The sequence below is a fragment of the Mytilus californianus genome, unplaced genomic scaffold (genome assembly GCF_021869535.1).
Source record: "Mytilus californianus isolate M0D057914Y unplaced genomic scaffold, xbMytCali1.0.p SCAF_9, whole genome shotgun sequence".
Taxonomy (NCBI): domain Eukaryota; kingdom Metazoa; phylum Mollusca; class Bivalvia; order Mytilida; family Mytilidae; genus Mytilus; species Mytilus californianus.
Genome location: NW_026262745.1, coordinates 6,594,298 through 6,613,295, shown reverse-complemented (window position 1 = coordinate 6,613,295; position 18,998 = coordinate 6,594,298). Strand labels below are relative to the sequence as shown.

General features: G+C 32.1%; 1 protein-coding gene across 1 annotated transcript in view; it reads left to right on the top strand.

The window, feature by feature from the left end:
- The first annotated feature begins 3,798 nt into the window (after positions 1-3,798).
- LOC127716276 (phe13-bombesin receptor-like) overlaps positions 3,799-18,998 on the top strand; it is a 73,362-nt gene continuing 58,162 nt past the window's right edge. The window contains exon 1 of the mRNA XM_052222435.1: positions 3,799-3,867. The gene's annotated coding sequence lies outside the window, so the exon portion shown is untranslated. The remainder of the gene's footprint in view (positions 3,868-18,998) is intronic.

Sequence of the window (18,998 nt, the reverse complement as noted above, 5' to 3'; positions counted from 1 at the left end):
ATTCGTATCAACAGGTCTTAGGTTAGAGCTGTTTTCAGTAACTTTGATCATTATTTGAGACGTAATAGTTTACTATTGTTTTGCTTGTACTTGTGAGTATGGTATGTTTTATTATCTCTCATGTCGTTATTATATTATAGAGTTAAGTACTTTTGCCTGTACTGATTTTTATTGTATTATTCCGCTGATTGCGATGGAAAATGAGGAATGTTAACATCTTTGAAACTAGTTTAACACGCCACAGATTTATGAACCTGTCAAAAGTCAGGATTCTCTTCAGTCATTGTTAGTCTTAATAATTTTTCACAACTCCTGTATCATATTTCTTTAATATTAAACGGTTTGGGTTGTTCAGTAAACAAAGGAAAAGTAATAGAACGACTCAAACATGTAGGAATTTGGGCAAAGAGATAGGAGCCATAAGTGGTGAAGAGATATTTACAAAGCCGAGGCTCCCGAGTCTTTCCAGGCTTTACATGGCGTTCATCCGGATCAATGATAAGTTTCTGTGTCTGTTTGTTTTGTTCACGCATCGTTGTCAATATAATGGAATTTGATGCGACTGTCATACAAGTTAGAGGTTTAGCTAGCTATAAAACCAGGTTCAATCCACCATTTTCTATATTAGAAAATGCCTGTACCCAGTCAGTAATATGACAGTTGTTATCCATTCGTTTGATGTGTTTGAACTTTTGATTTTGCCATTTGATTTGGGACTTTCCTTTTTGAATTTTCCTCGGAGTTCAGTATTTTTGTGATTTTACTTTTTTCTTCTCTTTCACTTAAGGCCACACCAATTTGATTTTTAGTTCTTCGGACAGAAGCTCCAAAAAATATGGGGCGAGCGAGCGAAATTTTTTTGATTGTATTTATTTCTTGAAAATGAGTTTTGTTGAGGCGGATGCTCTACAAGCGGAGCGAGCGGTATAATTTTTTTTTTAAATTGTGCGATTTAGAATTTTTGTACATGTTAAAACTGGCTTACTTAAAGAAAAAGGAGGATAAACATGCTCTTATGCATATAATTTAAGTTGATGTATTTGTGCCTGTAGTACAGTCTGTACCATACCCAACTTTTTGGGTCGCTTTGGTTTAGTATAATTTTGATTATTTTCGTCAAATAAGCTTTGACTGCGTGAATTTTCATTTAAATTCATACATGTGTATATATCAAGGAAGCATATCAGATGCAGTTTAGCAAGAGGAATTATGTTAGTTAGGTAAATGAAATGTGTTGAATTATTATAGAGTTAAGTACTTTTGCCTGTACTGATTTTTATTGTATTATTCCGCTGATTGCGATGGAAAATGAGGAATGTTAACATCTTTGAAACTAGTTTAACACGCCACAGATTTATGAACCTGTCAAAAGTCAGGATTCTCTTCAGTCATTGTTAGTCTTAATATTTGTTGTCATTTTGATTTGGAGAATTTAGTATCGATCGTAGATCTTTGATAGTCTCTTTGGTATTCATTCACAAATGTTCATCAACGTTGGATAGAGATCCAGAATGTACACAACTTGTAAACGTGCTGAGATAAATTAACGATGAACGGTTAACTATTTCAGTGGAATAAAATGTTCAAAATTAACAAAATTTATAAACTTTGATTTAAAGTAATTTCCTATATGTACAACCAAGTTGACAACTGTATATGTTACATGCAATATTGTATGCATGTAACTAGAATCACTATCAATCACATATACTATGTTATTGTTTCTACTTGTCGTATTTTTCCATTTTGGATAAGAATGTAGTTTTATATAAGTGAAGTTAGGACCAATATTGTTGTTGTTTCATGTTTCCCTTACTACAGATAACAACAAAAATTAACACTCACCGTTATTTCAAAAACATAATCTTGAAATAGTCCATAAGATAGTTTCAATTTTTATAAACAAAACTATTTTCAGTAATGAAAAAGGATACCTCCAAACAGCCTAGTATTTAAGTTAATAACAAGCTTTAAATTAAAACAATGTTTGCAGATATAATGTTACTTCCGTTAGTGGGTAGTCATAGATTGTCCAGTAAAACATCTTTTATAATTTGAAAGATGTACATTCTCATCTTTCCCCTATGAGAATCATACACTCTACATAACAAAATGTATAGAACGTTTGATGAATGGATTCATTTCTAAAGTGTAATATTGCGTATTAAGATAATCCGGCGTAACAAGTTTTTTTAAAGAGAGTTTAAGACAAAAAAAAAACGTATTATTTCCTTTACGCTATACTTTTCTAGTAAATATCGCAGACACTCCTGTTTGATTATTGAAAAAAGTCATACATTCAAATCAAGAAGGTTGAAAGCAAGACAATTTATCATAATCAGATAACTAGAGACACAACAATATTTAAAGCTATTGTCCATTTCTATTTCATTATAGTTTTTAAACAATTAAACCAACCTTTAATGATATCATCACATTGATGTTTCTACATTCATTCTTTCTGACAAAGAAGCAAACAGACAAAGGACATAATAAGATTAACAATAGGTATATAGAATAATGTTCAGTAAATATAAGCTCATACATTTTCTTTGTTATACTTCTTGTTTTGAAAAAAAGATTGATTATTGAAGAAAATTATTATTGTTATAATTGATCATTTGACGTGTATCCCGCGGTAAATATGGAATCGTGTCACATGCAGTAGCGGAATCGTGTCACATGCAGTAGCGGAATCGTGTCACACCAAATGACTATAGATAAAATGTTAAAACGTGACCCATTCTCTGTTTATATTTTTTTCATTTGTAAATTTGTATCCTTTTATTTCTCTTGTGAATTTTTCACAACTCCTGTATCATATTTCTTTAATATTAAACGGTTTGGGTTGTTCAGTAAACAAAGGAAAAGTATTAGAACGACGCAAACATTTAGGAATTTGGGCAAAGAGATAGGAGCCATAAGTGGTGAAGAGATATTTACAAAGCTGAGGCTCCCGAGTCTTTCCCGGCTTTACATGGCGTTCATCCGGATCAATGAAAAGTTTCTGTGTCTGTTTGTTTTGTTCACGCATCGTTGTCAATATAATGGAATTTGATGCGACTGTCATACAAATGAGAGGTTAAGCTAGCTATAAAACCAGGTTCAATCCACCATTTTCTATATTAGAAAATGCCTGTACCAAGTCAGTAATATGACAGTTGTTAATCATTAGTTTGATGTGTTTGAACTTTTTATTTTGCCATTTGATTTGGGACTTTCCTTTTTAGAATTTTCCTCGGAGTTCAGTATTTTTGTGATTTTACTTTTTTCTTCTCTTTCACTTAAAGCTGCGTTTCTGTTTGATTTTGCTCTTTCACTAAAGCTGCGTTTCTGTTTGATTTTGATATGAAAGGAACATTTTGAAATATACCATATAGAAAATAAAATGAAACCATTTGCTGAAGCAAACTGTCAATCATTTTTAATTTGTAAATACATCGTTAGTGTTCGAAATAACACAAGGAGTTAATGGCCTTTCATTCCAGTGTATAATATCGAGTGATTTCCGAAAAATGTTAAAAGATTTAAAACGCTTCTATTTGATATGTTCCAAGTTCCGCAATTTATATCAATTTATAGCATACCATACATAGCCTTCAAACGGAAAAAGTTAAATGCAAATAACGTGCATAACAAGTATTAGAGGTAAATAGCATTCAACATGCATTTTTAAAAGTTATTAATTGCGACGGTTTCATCTAATGACGTTATCAATTAGATGCATTAGAAATTGCACTAATTATACAAACATTTCTAGAGAAAAAAAATTCTCCCTCTGCGTGTTAGCGTCAATATTTGAATCTTTAAAGACTGTTGAGGGAAATAATCAGGCATTGCGTTTTAATAACACCAGACATAGCTAAGGTAAGCTTTCTTTCTTTATATTTAAACACTGGCACAACATGTGTGTAAAAGATTGCTTACACAAAGATGTGCTTTAAAAAAATAATATTATTGTATTGATATTTTATTATTTTTTTATTACCACAAAACTCCATCTTATTTATACTTGAAAAATGCTGTTCTTTATTGCTTTTTAGGGGCATTTATTTGCTTCCTAGTTTTTATATTGTGACATTATGTATCTAGAATGATCTCGTTTTGGTATTTTCCGTCAATTATAGTAGGTCTTTACGTTATCATTAAACTTCCAGAACGCCTGATATACCTCCCATTTTTAATGTAAATTGGCAGTTCCGAATGTTTTAGTTTTTAAGGGTACTGATTGCTCATGTCCGTTTTTCTAGAACGTACATCTTTTCATTTCATCTTCAATGTCTCCTTTGTGAATTATACTTTGGATTAAGACTTTGTTTACAACTTTTTAACATAGTTTGGAATTATAATTTTGTTACTTAGAATAATATATATTTCACAAACCATTGTTCAACTAAGGCCACACCAATTTGATTTTTAGTTCTTCGGAGAAAAGCTCCAAAAAATATGGGGCGAGCGAGCAAATTTTTTTTATTGTATTTATTTCTTGAAAATGAGTTTTGTTGATGCGGGTGCTCTACAAGTGGAGCGAGCGGTATAATTTTTTTTTAATTGTGCGATTTAGAATTTTATGTACATATTACGACTAAATTACTTCAAAGAAAAAGGAGGAGAAACATGCTCAGATGAATATAATATGATGTATTTGTGCCTGTAGTACAGTCTGTACCATACCCAACTTTCTGGTTCGCTTTGGTTAAGTATAATTTTGATTATTTTCGTCAAATAACCTTTGACTGTGTGAGTTTTCATTTAAATTCATACATGTGTATATATTAAGGAAGCATAGCAGATGCAGTTTAACAAGAGGAATTATGTTAGTTAGGTAAATGAAATGTGTTGAATACAATTAAAATATGTGTATGTATTCCAAAAAATGCCCTTGAAAAATATTAAATAGCTTTTGATATAGTTGTTTTCATTATATGGTAATGATTGTTTATTGGCTGCTTGACATCCAGTTGGAACTTTTTATCCATAATAGGATCAACATAATGAGTGAGCTGAATATTTCAACAACAACCTGAGTAAGATAGTTATATTGCTATGCATGTAGATCTCAATGTATTAAAACATTCCCTTATAATACCTTTAACCACATTCACATGCATTATTCTGACTGAGCAAAATACTTTTTCCTTTTGCCCCTGAAACCTGCAATGTATTTCAAACTGAAAGTAGTTGCACCAATAACACATCCCTAATTATTATATATATATTAGCATGGCAATCACAATACCACCACTTTGGTCTCGAACGTTGGAACTCTTAAAATTTCCCTTACAAAAGAGTTCTGATTGCATGTCAATAGACTAACAAGGGGATATGGGGTTTTCATCTGTCATTTTTTTTTTGAATTCATGTGAATTTAATATTAATTTCATCTAAGACAGATAGCTCTATCTATGTCTGTTGTAGTCCGAGATTACTCTGACGTCCAACGGCTGTTTTGCCAGGTAAGCTGGGGCCGTGGGACAACAGCGCCCCCTTATGTCTGGCAAAATAGCCGTTGGACGTCAGAGTAATCTCGGACTATGACATTCTATGTCTGTTGAAACAATGTCAATGATCGGGGATGAGAATGGTTCTAACAAGAACTGATGTGATCGTTGTCATCTAACGATTTTTTTTATTTTTGTCTCCTAGAACAGGTCTTCATATGTAAAACGAAATGCATTTCGAATAACTGTGTGTTTAGTAACTTCTTGTCCTCGGCAATGATCTGACACAACTTCATGTTGGCATCCCGATTTTGACCTTTATATTTACAAATCGATTTATCACACGTGCGTTTGGATCGATCGGAGCAATATGTGCACAAGAAAAACTTCTTAGAGAAAAAAATTTCAAGGATAAACTAATTTTGGAGCGGCATGCGGCCCAAAAATTGGCGGAAGCGGTAATTATTTTCTTTTTAAAAAAGTCAATTTCTCAAAACCAGGAGCGGGCAAATCCAAAGAACTATTAACCAAATTGGTGTGGCCTAATCTCATCGTTTTTTTTTTATGAAATTCCATGCAATGTTAGTATAGTAGACGGTGTTATTTTGTATGCACGAGTTGAACTGCAATAGGACATTTATGATCTTCGCAGGTCATAATTTAAATTCAGCTGTATTTGGTCCAGATGCATAAGCTTTGGCAACTTTAATAAATGATAGCAATATATTACATATTTCGTTGTTTAAACGAAAAAAAGTACTATGTCTACATTATTTTACCCTTTAATTACCATCCGATGTAGCTTTATTGTTCTTTATATTAAGATTAGTATCGTCAAATTGAACAGTATTACCTTACCGGTTACTCGGATAATCTTTCGATTGATTAACCGGTTAACCGGTATGAAATTTGATATTAAAAAAAATGAACCTTAAGGTTGACTGGGCTAAAATAATATGGTTGCCTTTGGTCTTCTTCCGACCTGCAGTAAAACACTTCCCAAAGTGGGGCGTCCTTTTGGTTGTGTGGGATGTATGAATTCGAAGCCACGTCTGGTCAAAATGGGGACATTAAATCCGATGCCTCTTCAATTCAATTCATTTCTTCATTACTTTAAGCACATTATGCTTATCAGTACAAGAATATATACAAAACATATTTACACCATAAAATGACATAATACATCAGACAAGCATATAAACATCAACTATTGTTCACTAACAGATCAGTCCTATGATTAAGTGCATTAAATAAGAATTTACACAAACTACTCAAATCTTTGACATTTTCAGTGCTTAGAAGTTGAACTTATTTCAACGACAATGTACGCCTATAATTATAAGGTTTAATGAACAGCCTCCTTAAACAGCATTCACATTGTAATACAAAATGGAATTCATCTTCGATGGTATTCAAAGTAAAATGAGCTCATTTTCTGCCTAACCTTATTCCTCCATGATAACGTCCTACTTCAACGAACAAATTATGTGAAGACAATCTCAGACGAATTAAATACACTCTGAAATTCATGTTTAGTGAGATAATTCTGTAAACTTACATTATTGACAATATATTTATATAAATAACACTAAGATGAGTCCTTGATCATATATTCTTGTTTTACAATCAATAATTAAATTGTCTTGGTTGTACCAAATCTTATTTAAACCTAAGTTAAATAATAATTGTTGAAGTTGATAAATCCAACTGCTCCTATTATTACAAAAATTATACAGTTGTTCCCTATAGCAGTTTTTAAGAATATAGTTGCTTGTATATAACAATTTAAACCCGTACTTCACTATTTTATACATTCTACCATATATCTTAATGTTTGTCAATGACATTGTTTATATGTTACTTTGTTTAAATGTGTATAATGTTTTGTTTAAATATACTTTAATTATTCTAATCATTTACTTTGCTTTATTTTGTAACAATTCATTTTATTGTATAGCTCAAATTTTAGGCACAATGATTGGTTAATAAAAAAAATTATCTAATCTAATATATCAGAGGATATCGATCCAATTCATAATAGACCATAACATTTGTTGAACACCTAATATATTTTAAATCTGGTTGTATTTTTTTCAATATTTGGAGCTGTATGGAAGCCCATATTTCACAACAATAACATAATATACTACTTATATAAGTATCAAACAAATTCAAATATGTAAAAGCATTAAAAAACAATGATGAAACCTTTGACTTTTAACCAAATACAGCTTTTCTACCTTGCTCAGCTAAATGTCTCTGAGCTTTAGTAATACGTAGAATAACAAACATACCGCGAACTTCAAGGAAAATTCAAAACGAAAAGTCCCTTATCAAATGGCAAAATCAAAAGCTCAAACACCTCAAACAAATGGAAAACGACTGTCATATTCCTGACTTGGTACAGGCATTAAATTTACTGGTAAAACTTAACAGTACACTAAGGTAACTAAATTTTCAAATATGTCAATAGTATTTTGATCATAATACCAGATTTCTTCTTCTTGCATAAGACTAACTGAACTTGTAAACTGCTCTGAATAAAAAGAAAAACATAAATTTTCACACAGTCTCTAACTGTGCAATACGTTGATTTTAAAACAGACAGCATTTTGCCTGTTGTGCCATTTCTTGACAATTTCAACCATAAGTTAAGTCTGGATACGGAGTCAAATGCCTGCTTGTAAATATAAACTTTGTTTTGTTTTTATCAAAAAGTGCCTTCTGGACAAGTGTCTACAAACAATAAATTGCATCAACAGTGCTGCTACCAGAACGAAATCCAAACTGCACATCGGTGATAACGTCATTATTCTCAAACTATACTGATAGCCTTGAATTTATTATAGATGTAAAGACTTTCGCCAAATTACTAACCAAACTGATTCCACGATAGTTCGCTGGATCTGATGAATCACCTTCTTCAAAAACATGACTAATTACTTCGAGCCTCCAAGATTTCGGAAAATGTCATCACGCTAATATCCTATTAAATATTTCGTGTAGAAACAGTAGCAGAATATCCTTTTATTCAATGAGTAACTCGTTAAATGTATCATCAGTACCATGACTTTTACCACGTGTAAGGTTAGAAATACACTTCAGAATTTCATTGCGTGTAATAATACGATCAATGTTATCATATGTCTCATCAACAACACCTAAGTTTCTAAAATGCTCGAAAAATTCTGAAAGTGACACATCACAAGTTTTGGCTCGCTTCTTTTGAAACAGTTTATAATATTTCTTCTTTTGATCATTTTTACGCAATGCGTCTATCATAACATCCCCTTGACGTTTATATTTCCGTATTCACTTCTTCTCTAAATGTTTGTACTGCCTTTAAGACGTAATTAATCTTTGATAATTTTCTACATTTTTGTCTCTATTGAATATATACAAAGCACTTATATAAATAGATCGAAGTCTTTTTCACTCGTAGTTAAACCATGGTTTGTCTTCTTTATATCGGGTCGTCTTACTACGGGTACGATCACATGTATTATATGAAATTCTGTGAGTTGCAAAAGAATTAATTAAAATTAAATTTGAAGTAAAAGATTCAACATAACTGTCAATACCATCTTGTGATTTTTCAATCACCTTCACAAAATTGGACCACATACATTGTCATTTACAATAAAATCATTAACTATAGGAGTTCTTGCATTCATGTCACATAATAAAAATACCTTTGCAGTAACTGATGAATATTTTTCAACAGAGGCTAACAAATCATAAAATAAATAACAATTATACTTTTTGTAATAATTGGAATAAACAATATATAATAATATAATATCCAATATAATAATCAACCCCACAAGTTGTTATATCCTTTGAATCCTTAAGGCAAAAGCCAAATAATTGTTTCGTTCTGAATGTCAACTATTTCATCCTATTTTGCGAAACAGTGTTTTTATTAACAAGTACAGCCCGCCTCCTTGTTTTTAGCAATGGGACTGGCTTACAAATATACCCATCAATAATATCATCAAATAATTTATCAATCCTTTACTCAGACAAAATAACAACATCATGTTTTAATGTAAGATAAAAAAATTGGCTCATTGAGTTTATCATGAAAGCCATCATTAATGTTCCTATACAAAAAGTTGATAAAGGAGATTCTTCTTGATTTGTCTCAATCTGTGTCAGTATGTATATTTGTCAACACTTCAAAGCGGGACCCATTAGACGAACCATCACTCACTGACGATCTACTAGGTTTTATAATTGAACTTGAATTGCTCGGTGTTTTTTCGGCCCCTGGGCCCGACAATGTACCAGACATTCTATCAACTGACTGATCACGACGTGCGATTTTGAATAGTTCATTTGAGTTAACCACAGCTTGCTCACCATCAATAAAAAGTTTATCTTTAATAAGCGACACCCTTTTACCTGCCTCTTTTGCTTTTTTATACACAGGTAATAACAGTTTGCGTTTTTCGTGGATTGATTTTGGAAAGTGTTCACAAATAGAAATTGTAGACTATTTTAATTTTGGCGAGTTTTGACGCTTACATGTAGAAATTTTGCGCGGCTTACTCATATTTCGACTTGACGTGCTGATGAATTTTACTTCCCATCCTTAATCGATATTTCGATTGGTTCTCGAATTTCCAAAGATGTAGCCCATATGATTTTAATCTGGTCAATACCGGATTTGTCCTACTCCTCCTCGACAACAAATACATCAAATTGTCCCTCAAGTTTTCACATTATAGCTGTTCAAGCTGATCAGCCATACTCTTATTGACAACTCGTAATGTAGTTCGGCAATGACAGCAATGTCAGATTTATTTTTGTTCGAACCCTACAGATATACACTGCTGACTATTTTCAACGTCACTCGTTTCACAAGGCCACCCACTTGAAAGGCTCCCATTTTTGTCAATGCTTATAACTGATGACTATATTTCGTCAACCGATTTCATTTTCAATGTAAGATTATCAATTTTATTTATCAAGTCGGACATCCATGGTGGAGCGTTGTTAAGCGATATAGGAGGAGGGGGGTACAAAGTCATTCCTGTTTGCGATGCTCTTTGTAAAGACTAGTGCTAGCTGAGATAAAAACCTAATTGGATTTGTGTCCTGTGATGATGGGAAATTGACCGTTGGCATCATACTGGTACCAGATGATTTTGTTATTGTTTGTGACATATCAAAAATGGCGGAGAAATCAAACGCACCACTCTCAGTTTTACAAAGAACACGTTTTCTTTTTGGTTGCGGCTTTGTTACCCTTCTTGTATGTTCCATGAGCTCGTTCAAATACATATATTGCATACAGACCATAAAAAATTGACCATAAACACAAAATGCGTCTCAAATCACTTTTTTTTTGAGAGGCCAAACATGTATGCAGGGGAATATAAGTAAGACTGTCCATACAGTCCAGGGGGACATAACTACAAATCTTGTAGAGAAAGTGTCGCGCTATTTGCAAGTTAATAAGCCTTGCAGCAACTCTTTGCAGGGTCCGTAGGTGGCTTGTTGCAAGGATTATTTTTTGCCCCTATTAAATATACATGTATCCCCATTTTCCAGTAGCATTCAAAATGTCTCGACCCTCCATGCTGTCGACCCCTATTGCAGTCCTGCCTATTGAAATAATAAGGTATTATCATCCTTAACATGCATGAAATATTCTCCACCGGGCGTTACGCAAAGAACAATCAATCACCCAAGCAATCAAAGAAATGTCTGAAGTACTTTATCACGGTGTATGGTTATATAATATGATGTATTAAGGTTTATCGTTACATCTTTTCTGAAAACTTTCTGTATAGTTCATGTCTGTATAGAACTGGAACGACAAGTATACACTATGTTTGCTTTTCGCAATCTTTAAATCAGCATTTTGTTTGAAAAATGATCAAGCCTTGGATGTGGATGATTTGCATTTTTACATTTACGTCTCAATATTAAGTTTAAATGAAATGAACAACTAAATCGTAAAATTTGATCAGCTAACAACTGTTCAATTTATGTTTTTATACATCTATACAAATTATATATTTTTACTTAAGAGTCCCAAGCTGATAGACAATTTTTCTTCTAATTAATTAATTCATGTCAAATTGGAATGTATTTATTGTTAATTAAGTCACAAATGTACTGAATAATTGATCTCATTTAGTACCACGATGATCATGTTAAAATATAAATATTGTTTTTTTTATGATTTCAATATACATTTAAATCAAAACTATTGAAAGTGAAAAAAGGGTCCGATTAACCGGTTAGTGATTTTGGTATTCGATATTCGGTCCATCCGACGGTTGACCGTTGACAACACAAATTAAGATACATATACGCACAAACATCTCAGTCAATCTCGGTTTTGCAGTGCCCCCTTACATGAAATTTGAGATTCATTATGTTCATGCTTCGAATGCATCCTTTAAAATGTATGGCATAACTTTGACATTTCTCATAAACTTTTTTTTCGTAATGTACAAACCCTAAATTGAATTATCTCTTAGATGCAACTGATACTATGGGGAAAGTAAATTGTTACATAGTCAATATGGCTAAAATCTGACATAAAGTACGCAGCAACGAGACATCATTGTAACATTTTAAACAAACCAAGAAAAAAACATGAAATATAAAAATAATAAGATGTGGTATAATTGCCAATGAGACAACTCTCCACCAGAGACGAAATGACATAGAAGTTAACAACTATAGGTCAACGTACGACCTTCAACAATGAGCAAAACCCATTCCACAATGTCAAATTTAAAATAATTCAAACGAGAAAACTAATGGCCTGATTTATGTACAAAATAATGAACGAAAAACAAATATGTTACACAGCAACGAACGACAACCACTGAATTACAGGCTCCTGACTTGAGACAGGCACATATAGTTTGAAGGTCTAAAAGAAATAATTGAAAAAATAGCATTTGTTATACTAAAATGATCACACGATGAACAAGCAGATCTACCATAAGTAACCATCTTACTCAAGAGTTTAGAATAGTGTTCCTTATAGCAATATATGGGCAAAACTCAGTCATCTACTGTTGAAGGCAATGAAACATAAATGAAATAAATATGCATAAAACCGTATGATTTATGCATTGCGGATTTACTTTTACACTTTACTCTTTGTGAAGACATGCCATTATGCAATAATGAACAATAACGTCCTCCGCAGTTTTAAGCCCTGAACAGGAATATTTATGAGAACATTTTAACAGTGTTAGATAATTATGAAATTGGTGACTTGTGAATTGTACTTCGTTCATAGAAGTTATATTTGCAACTTTGTTAGGTAAAACATCAATTCTTTACTAGCTATTTTAGATATAGAAAACAAACTTGTCTATCAAGTTTTTCAGTTATTCTTTTGTCACCCGTTCAATGGTTGGATTAATTAGTAATAATTAGTGATAATCTTCCAGTAGGTAGTAAATAAAGAAGTATTGATTGTATGATGCACCTAGCAAATAACAAACTTAATTTCATCGTTTTTTCTACACTCATTTATATATATATGATGTAAAATGATTTTAAGTTTTATTTTGAAAGATATTCTCCATTCTGATGAAGCAATGTTCAAAATTCAATAAATCAAATATTTTGTGAAAAAAAATATTTTATACATCCTGTGCATTTGTTTAATGAACAAAAGCTTACTTTCAGTTTTCTTTAAGCCCATTATTTAATGAACAAAAGCTTACTTTCAGTTTTCTTTAAGCACTTTATTTATGAATAACATTTAGTTTGGAAGCAGCTCATAGATACGTCACATTGACTGGACAATTTACTTAAAGGAATAATGGAGAAATCCGCATTTCTTGTATCAAAATAGTAGCAGGTCTTTGTAAATGTAATATTGGTTAGAACAATATTTGTGTTCCATGTTAAATATTTGATAAACTGTCATCAAACGCAATTCGCCTCAAACCTGAGCAGACTATGTAGATGTCTAGAAGATAATCTATTTATTTTTTGACAAGGCATAAATAGACTATTTTCATATCACCGACTTTTGACTGTCTTTAATTTACATCCTATGAGATTTTAACGTTTAGTCATCTAAGAAAAGAAGAAAATAGTTTCTACATTTAATCAATTTTATTCCAATAAGGAAGCGGTTTTTATAAAAATGTACAAGAAGAGCATAAAGAAAGTGTCAAATCCCTAAAGAAAACTGGTCTTTAACGGTTTTGTTTAACGAAAAAGAAAATAGTGAATTAATTCAGGACGCATAATCACTACACGGACATAAAAAAAAAGCAAAGAATCAGCGTTTAGATCGTTTACCATCTAGTATATTGTGGTTGTTGTAAGGTAGCTTTCACAGCCTTTAGGGATCACTTATTTGGTACTTTTTAATAAATGAAAGTAGTTGCAACTAACAGTAAGATACAAGGAGCCGAAAGGGTTAATTTGTGTTGGACTCTTATATAAGTTGAAGTGCTCGTTCCTTACAAGATAGGGTTTGGTACTTTTATGTTAATTGAAGTGATCACAACTTAAAGCAAGATAAGGGCAGCCTTTATGGGTGACTAATGTGGTACGTTTGTATATGTGAAATTACTTGCTCCATTACAAGATATGAGCAATGCGGTGTTCTGTAATAAGGGGAAAAGCTCGCACACTACAACAGGATAATAGTACTTTAGGACGTGTAAAAGGTATCTCTTGTCGAATGGGAAAAATACAATGGATAACTAAAACTAAAACTGAAAAAATTGTATGCACTAACTATAGAAAGACTATTGCATGACTTCAGATAAGTTAAGTGACAAAAAATAGTATTTGTAGACATTAATTGAGACAGTTCCATTGTCAACAAACAAATAAATCACAACAATATGGCTGCCCCCATGGATCAAAACATTGAACTCAGTTCAGAATTTATGATTACAAGTTCGCAACCTGCCATTTCTCTGAGAACTACAAACACAAAAACTTCAAATAAAAGAAAAGAACTTCTAAGTCCTGAATTCCTTCCCGGAACACAAAAACACACAACACGACAAATAAGACATCGAAACTCAATTGGTGATTTCCAGGACCTAGACAAAAAAATACCTGCATCAAGAAAAACGATGGCAGACAAAATTTAGAGGACTTATCTAGTCCAGATGTTATAAATAAAATAGTTCCTATTCTTGCTGAAAAAATAGGTGAAACTTTTTCCTCCATGATTGAAGATGTTGTGAAAAAATGTGTCGATAAAGAAGTAAAACCAATAGCTGAGACAATTGAAAATCATAGTCAAATAATGGATATAACTAAACAAAAAGTATGCAAACAGTTTATATGGATCGACAAAGTAGATGGTCAAGTTAAACAACACGCAAACACAATGAAAGAACTTGATTCAGATATTGACGCTCTCTACAAAAAAATAGCAGACTTGGAAACCAGACTGGAAAACCAAGAACAATATTCACGTCGTACAAGTTTGCGTTTCCATAACATCCGCGTGCCCGTCGATGATGAAGGAAAAATCATCCATCCAGTCAACACTGACGACATTATTTTAGATATCTGCAATACCAAATTAGGCTTGCATCTAACTCTGGACGACATTGGTAGAAGTCATGTTATTGGGAAGGCAAAAAAGGGCAAATCACAGGTTATAGTGAGATTTTTGTCTTATCGCAATAGAAGCAGTGTATACTTCAACAAGAAAGCTTTGAAAGGTGGTGCAGATGGTATTTTTATCACCGAAAACTTAACTCAATATAGGATTGGTCTCACACAACATCTTGCAAATCTCAAGTATGACCGCACAATTTATACGTATTGGACATCCGACGGTCGTATCTTTGCCAAAAAAATGAGAACAGCAGCAAAAAGCTTATCACAAACTATGATGATATCAAAGCTCTTGAAAGAAGCACAGATCGTCAGAATCAAGAACAAAGTCCAGATTTTTCAAACAATGACAAAAGCCGCAGCCATGCTGAAGACCAAGACAATATTGTAAAGTAACCAATGACAATTAAAAACTTGACTTTATATGTCTTCAACGGTTGTTAATTTTTTCTTTTTCTTTTTTAAATGTCTCTTATGTATATAACAACTTTCCTTGAAAGTATGCTTAAAACTTCTAGACTATTCATTTGGTATCCTTGTATTAAAGTATGCTAACAAAAAATATTAACATATCAAAATTGTCGATTTCCGACCATATTTCAAAAATATCTAAAATACTCTTAGGGCCGTCCCTATAAAACAAAAGCTTAGTAACGGATTAATTGAAGATCGTCTCCTCATTATTAAATCCGACCTATACATGGGTAATGTAAACAAATTAACACAAAATCCCGTTAATTGATCCCACACTTTATTATATTACAAATAATAAACTAATCTACATTTTAAATTTTAAATGTATATATTTCTATTATATCACTTGATTCGGTACTTTTTCAACTGACAATCTTGTTTAAACTTTGTTTTTTTCTGAATGAGTACATGTATAAATCCTTTTACACGGTTACGGGATCACCTTTAACGAACCTCTCCAGATTTTGATACAGGTACACATTTTTCTAGTCAATGTATGCGTAATACTTTATTGATTTTCTACAACCATACGATGATCCGTAAAGCGATTTTGGTGAGAAAAAAAAAATAACATCGTCTAATCACTCACCAAAAAATTCAACAAACGATTTCTCCTTATAATACGGTGAAGGTTAAATTGTAGAATCAAAAAATGTTATAGTCTTTACAAAAATTGATATCCTACGCCCAATACAATAATTTTGTGAATGTGTTAGAAGTTAGCTTTAAGTCGCGATGATGAAGAGCATTACTTTCAAAAATCGACCAAGAAACATTAGTGTATACAAAAATGCAATTAAATTATTCAGCTGAAATGAATTAAAAAATTGGAAAATTGTAAGAAATTAAATTGTCACTGACAGATAAGATATAAAACAGGGACTTTACTACTGTTCCCAGTATAAAAGTACATGTCAGTTTTGCGAGTAAAATTATAACTAAATTTTTCCGTTCTCAGACTTGAAAATGACTTCCTATTTTTTCTTTGTAATGTTTTTTGCTTTTTTGCGTGTATATGATCAGATTTATTTATGTATGATTTTAGATAATGGTGTGTGTGGTCTTTGTTTACCTTTGTTTAACCTGAATGGCTACCTGTCTTATGATAGATATATGATTGTTGTACTTTTTCCTAATGGGTAATTGTATTGAACAATACAGGGTAACCATAGGGTTATTCAATACATGCAAATATTGTTCTTCCCAATCGGCTAGTATTGACCTCAACGAAGAATCGTTTAAGGGAATACCACTTACAAATTTTCGTTGTACATTTCTCGTCGTCTCCTTGTCCTTGTTACAGAGCCTTGATCCGAATATAAATGTTATATTTCTATTTTTTGTTTTGCATTTTATTCTTATTATTGGCAGTGTTGAACAAAATCCCGGTCCAAGAAGTGACTATGACACTGACCATTTCGGTAATTCTGATAACCAATTTCAATATGCAACATCAGGGGCGGATCCAGCCATTTTTAAAAGGGGGGTTCCCAACCCAGGAGAAAGGGGGGTTCCAACTATATGTGTTCCCTTTCAAATGCATTGATCGTCCAAAAAAAAGGGGGGGGGGGGGGGTTCCAACCCCCGGAACCCTCCCCTGGATCCGCCACTGAACATTAACATTCGAAGTCTAAGAAATAAAATTGCGTTCCTTCAAAATTTTACTGAAGAGTTCGATATTGTAACAGTCACTGAAACACACTTAGATTCAAATATAAATAATGATGAATTAATAATGGATTCCTTCTCAGAAAATATAATCCGTAAAGATCGAAATAATTCCGGTGGTGGTATACTCATCTATACTAAAGATGATATATCAGTTACCAGAAAAGGTGTACTCGAAAACCACACCGACGAGACTTTATGGGTGGAGATCAGAGGTAAAGGTCAACAATTTTTATTATGCTGTACTTACCGACCCGAATGGTCAGGTGTCGAATATTGGACACGACTTAATCATGCTATTGAACTGGGTTATCAGTTTTCCGAAAACATTGTGATTTCTGGAGATTTAAATTCGGATTTATTCTCTTATAACAACAATAAGTTATATGATACAATCAATTTTTTTTTAATCTAAAAAACGCAATTAATAAACCAACAAGGGTAACTGATCACAGTAGCACATAGCTCGATCCGATCATACTAAGTGATGCAATGCAATTTTCTTTTTCGGATGTACTTAGCGTACCTACAGACATTAGTGATCATTATGCTCCAATTATTGTTTTGCAATGTCCAAAATTTGTAACAAAGTCGTTCAAAAGGGAAATATGGCTGTATGAAAAAGCAAACGTAGATATTTTTAATAACATGTTAAATTCAATTGATTGGAATGAACTCTTTTCTGATGTTGAGGAAGTTGATGAAATGGTCAGTATATTCACCAAAAACTGAATCTATTTTAAAAGAGTAAAATCCATTTTATTCCTTTCTATAATCTTTTTCAATGTTTACCATAAATTGAATGCAGATTTCATAAAGAAACACACATATTTTACAATATTCCATGTTTTTATTCTTATAATTGATAAAATTTACATTTAATGTTCGGGAAATTTCCCAAAATATATGAAAGTTTTTAAAAATTTGTGGTAAAGATGTATGTGACAACTTTTCGGGAAATGTCCCAAAATCATTATCAACATTATTATTTATAACATATATGTTGGCAAAGAATGTTGACAAACAGATCTGAAACACATTTCGGGAAAAATCCCGACAAAAATAAACTAAGTGAAAAATGTATAACACAGATGTCTTCGGATATTTTGGGATTTATCCCGAAAACAGAACGTATATGCTAGAACTCATGACTAATAATTTCTTTTCACATTTCGGGAAAAATCCCGAAAATATAAATCTATTATCAGGCACACACTTGTTACATAGATTTTTTTTACCCATTTCGGGAAAAATCCCGAAATAAAATCTGCAAGCAAATTTTTAAAATTATATGCTACAGATTTCTTAAACATATTGGGAAAAATCCTGAAAAAACAAAATCTATAAGATATTACAACACAGAATTTTGATACATTTAGAAAGTTTTTATGTAAATTTGTTTCCAACATTTGTTAAAATTTTGATTCATAAAAAATATGTTTCTAACTGAAAAAAATATGTATTTTGTTTATAACCATACTTTTCATTACAGGTCCGAAAAAAGTATTTTCTAAGAAATATTAAGGTTGCTCTCTACTGCATCTCTTTTGTCATGCTTTAGTAATTTCCCAAATATAATATCAACCAAATTTGTCCCACAAAAAGGGGGCTTAGGCCTCCTCTAAATCCTCCTCTTATAAGTGGTCGATTTTAAACTGGCCTAAGCATAAACTTTCCATATAAACTGCAAAAGATTCTAAGTTATAAAACCATGATTTAGGGTTCAGGATAAAAAAATCCCCAAGCACATGTATTGTCCAAAAGCTTATTCAACTGCATATAAAATATCCCTGACCTACTTTTAGTGGTTCTCCTTAAACTGAACTTCTTACAAATCTT